Source organism: Triticum dicoccoides, chromosome 4A (assembly GCF_002162155.2).
Source record: "Triticum dicoccoides isolate Atlit2015 ecotype Zavitan chromosome 4A, WEW_v2.0, whole genome shotgun sequence".
Classification (NCBI taxonomy): Eukaryota; Viridiplantae; Streptophyta; class Magnoliopsida; order Poales; family Poaceae; genus Triticum; species Triticum dicoccoides.
Window position 1 is genome coordinate 750,801,140 of NC_041386.1, and position 4,938 is coordinate 750,806,077.

The following is a 4,938-nucleotide window of genomic DNA, read 5'->3' on the forward strand; positions in this document are numbered from 1 at the left end:
AATTTCGCGATTTACAAAATTTAAAACCGCTCTTAAACCGTAACGAATTAGAGAAAATAATAGATATGAAAAAGATGCGGCTCGACGATATCTTTCAACGTCGTATCGTTTGCTTCATTCTGATGTGTGGTCTAGAAAAAATCACGAAAAGACGCTCGTTGCATCCCGTCATGTGCGCACTGTTTTTGGAACTGCTCTTAAACCGCGATGAATCTCGAAAAGTGTTCAACATGATGAGGCTGCGCATTTTCCATAGCTATCCAGCGATATATTATACGCCTCGTTCCGACAAATGGTTTAGAAATTTGAGCGAAAACAATGCCGAAAAAACGCATGCAGTTTTTTCTGATGACATTGCAGTGCTATACAGTGCCCTCGCGTGGAGCGTGCTGTGCGGAAGTGTTATCAGAATAACTATTCTGCTAATATATATATAGCTATGTGAGTACAACCATTTCATGAAGCTGGGCTTCGAAACCAAGTGGGGAAAACACCTGGGTCAATCCATAGCACATAGCAAATCCAATAGAAGGGTGTGGCTAGCTCTCATCTAGATAAAAAATAATTATGTCCCATGTAATGCCCACATCGTTTGATTTTAGGCGGAGATTCGTGGAGATTTTTTTTATCTTTTTTGATTAATCAAATAGCATGGATAAATCGTGGTCTCTAAACTTGTTTTATGTAGTCAATCAACTACATGTATTATATTAGCATGTCTACTTCTTAAGTGCAATCAGCAACCAATTCTATTTTATTTGAATTAACAAAGTGGTTTGTACGTATGATCATATGTTCTCGGTGGCTTAATTTAAAGACTATAATTTAATTATCCCGGTACTGTTAAACATAATGTAGTGCCGTACATGTTGGGCATACTCGGGCGCATTATTATAACTTATCTTAACATGAGTACTTGGGCCGTAGATCAGGAGGTTAGAGGTGTAGTTTATCTTCTGTAACCATAATTCTATCTCTACCTAGCTTGATCCCCAAGATGTAATCTCTCTTGTAAGATCTAAAGTGTATGTGCTATCAGGGAGGTGCGCCCCTGCCTTGCTCGTTGTCGTTGACGGTCATGTAGAGGAAGCCAACAAGGATCTGGGGCAGCTTATTGCGGTTGGTGGGGTTGGCGATGAGGTCATGCCATGGCATGGAGACGCACTTGAAGCGGTAGACGGACCTGGCCAGAAGGCGGGAGAGGATCTCTAGGATAAGGTCATCGGTAAAGAGGCTGGCCGCCGTCGCCCCTGGATGGTCGTCCAGCCTTGGCTCTGTGTTCCTCTGAAAGCTTGTCTCTATGGAGAGCTGCGTAGGCAGGGGAGGGTGTCACCAACCGGGCTAAAGGTCCACAGCCCCCGGGACTAGTAGAAAACAGGCCTTTCGTCCCAGTTGATGTCTTCTAAGGAGGAATCAAGTTGGATCCCAAGCTAGCTTTTAAGGAGTAATTCTCCGCGTGAAGACTCAAGAGAGGAAGACTAGCAAGTTGCATGCGATATTATTACTCTCTTTCAAATATTATCACTCTTTGTTGTTGTTATTGTTATTGTTATTGTTGTTACATGGATGAAGTGAGTGGCCACGTTATTCAAACTTGCAACGCCATTGTGGGTCCTCAATAGTTAGGCCGTTAAAGCTGATCTTGTACACAGGTTCTTTAACAAGATTAACAACTTAATGCGCTGAGATGTTGACATAAAATGTAAGAATACATATATGCGGTAGTTGCCCACATTACTTAATTTCACGGAAACGTGATGAGACAGCAGACGGCCTGCATCTCACAAAGAGAGACGTGATCCCATTTAATCTCAACTTGGGAAAAGTCCATTCAAGCTTCGGCGAAAATTCCTACGCCGTGGCTGTAGCACTGCACTTCCGCCATGCACCACTCAATCGCCATTGCCAAGCTCGCCTTGCTCCTCGCCACTGCAGCCGTGTCCTGCGGCTTCTTCGTCGTCGCCCATGCGCATGCGCGGAAGAGCTGCTGGCCGCGCGAGAGGGACGCGCTGCTGGCCTTGAAGCAGGGCATCAACGACACCGACGGCGTCCTCGCCTCATGGCAAAAACTGCGCCATGACTGCTGCCGCTGGACAGGCGTCGCCTGCAGCAACCAAACCGGCCATGTCACCGAGCTTGACATCGGTCAGAGCAGCTTGTTCGGCCAGATAAGTCCTTCCTTGCTTGATCTACATCATCTCCAGTACCTGGATCTCAGCTTCACGTCCCTACTTGGACCAAACGGCAGAAGTGTATTCCCGGATTTCTTGTCTTCTTTGCACAACTTGAGACATCTCGATCTCGCCCACACGCCATACTCTGGTAGAGTTCCTGCTCGGCTTTCCAGCCTTTCAAATTTGGAGTATCTTGATCTCAGATGGACATCCCTGCATGGTCATGCTCCAGAGTTCTTGTTTTCTTACAAAAACTTGAGACATCTCGATCTCTCCAACACGCTCTTTTCCGGTACACTGCCACGTCAGCTAGGCAATCTTTCAAACTTGCGACACCTTGACCTCAGTTATATGCAAAATATACACACAGCAGATGTCTCATGGTTAACTCATCTGCATTTCCTGGAATATCTTGACATGAGTGGCATAAATCTCGGCACCGCCAACGTGTTCCCTGTGGCCAACACAATCCCAACTCTCAAGGACCTCATTCTTGGTAACTGCTCACTTCCAAACGCCAACCAGCCGCTCACACACCTAAACCTCACAAAACCTGAGCAGCTTGTCCTCCACAGAAACTATCTTGGCCATCAAATCGATACGAGTTGGTTTTGGAACATAACAGGCATCACACATTTAGACCTTGATGAAACCTATCTCTATGGTCCATTCCCTGACGCCCTAGGAGGTATGACATCCCTCCAATTCCTATCCTTTGCCTATAATGGCAATTCAGCCACAATGATGGTGGACATGAAAAATCTCTGTGATTTAGAGCTCCTACGGCTTGATGGAAGTCTCGCGTTTGGGAACATAACAGAGTTTTTAAGGAAACTGCCACAATGCTCGTCCAACACATTCCTCTCCGTGTATTCGAACCACAACAATATGACAGGAATGCTGCCAGATATGGTTGGGCACTTGACCAGTTTAGAACAACTTTCCCTTTCTAACAACAGCATTACTGGAGCTATACCATCTACTGGACTGGCCATCTTACTAGTTTGGGTCGCCTTGATCTCACTTTGAACCAGCTAACTGGCCAGATACCAATGTTACCGAGAAACCTCAGAGGACTGGCCATCTCCATGAACTCCTTGTCAGGACCTTTGCCGTTAGATTTTGGAGCTCCAAATCTTACACAGCTAATTCTCTTCTCCAATTACCTTACTGGTCAGGTTCCTAGGGCTATTTGTGAATTGAAAAACCTTCTTTTGTTGGATCTACACAATAATCTTTTTGAGGGAGAATTTCCATGGTGTTCTGCGATGCCAAGCATGGAATTTCTGATCTTAAGTAACAACAACTTTTCTGGAAATTTTCCATCTTGGATTCAGAACAGCTCAAAATTGGTTTTCCTTGATCTTGCGGTGAACAAGTTCTATGGAACGTTACCCACGTTGATTGGAGAATTGCTGAACTTGAAATTTCTGCTGCTGAACCATAACATGTTTTATGGGGATATTCCAGCCAACATCACAAATCTTATACTACTGCAGTACTTCAGTTTAGCAAGCAACAATATCTCAGGATCAATTCCATCGTCATTGTCAAAATTAATAGCAATGACACTAGAACATCCACAGCGTGGTGGGACTAACTTGTATGTTCAAGAGGACATGAACAAGGTCCTTTTGTCTGTGGTGATGAAGCGGCAAAATATGAAGTATGACATATATACAGTTTACGACATGTTCGGCATTGACATTTCACTCAACCACTTAACGGGTGTAATTCCAGATGAGATGACTTCTCTTAATGGATTGTTTACTTTGAATTTATCATGGAATCACCTGAGCGGAAAAATTCCTAGGAACATTGGGGCTATGAAATCACTAGAATCACTCGACTTATCAAGGAACAACCTTTCCGGCGAAATCCCAACAAGCTTGTCAGATTTAACGTATCTAAGCTCCTTGGACTTGTCATACAACAATCTTGTAGGAAGAATTCCGACAGGACGTCAACTTGACACCCTCTACGCTGAGAACCCGTCCATGTATAGCGGCAATAATGGTCTTTGTGGGCCTCCTCTTAAAAAGAATTGCCCAGGCAACAATGCTCTAGATCATGGTGATCAGCAGAGAAGAGAAAATGGTTCTGATCCAGTGGTGTTCTTCTACTTTGGGCTGACGGCTGGCTTTGTGGCAGGACTCTGGATTGTCTTTTGTGCTCTTCAGTTCAAAAGAGCATGGAGGAATGCTTATTTCCGCCTCTTTGACAAGCTACATGACAATGTGTACGTGTTTGTTGTTGTTACTTGGGGCATGATAACCAGTAGGACAACTACAAGTTAAGAACTGGCGTGCTAAACCAAATAAGGCTGATTCTACTGTTGAACTACTTGATGCTGGTGTCATTCTACTGTTGAACTGTATGAATAAATAAGAGTGAGTAAGTATTTAGTAGCTTGTACAAGAATGTGTTTTTTTGAAGATTATAAGCTTGTAATATGTCTTAGAAGTAACGGATATTTTGTTTGGATCATGTACACCGATCTGATTGATAAATATTCGGTTAGATCTCTCTCTTTCTTGATCCTCAAATATGTAATCCTACCAATCTTGTATTCTTGGCCTACATGGCTTTTCCCCTATATTAACATGAAAGTGTGCCGAGGCAAAGGCATAAGCTTCCACAAAACATTATTTGATTGTTCATTCTGTGTGCTAACCTGTGAATCTCACCAACTCGAATTCCAGTCTAAAAGCCCCCCGGCAGAACATGTTTCCTTCACGCGATACTACATACACTTAGCTACCGG

The 4,938-nt window shown here is 43.9% G+C and overlaps 1 pseudogene; it reads left to right on the forward strand.

Annotated features, from left to right (window-relative positions):
• The first annotated feature begins 1,883 nt into the window (after window positions 1-1,883).
• Window positions 1,884-4,471, forward strand: LOC119290048 (annotated as a pseudogene).
• Window positions 4,472-4,938: the final 467 nt, after the last annotated feature.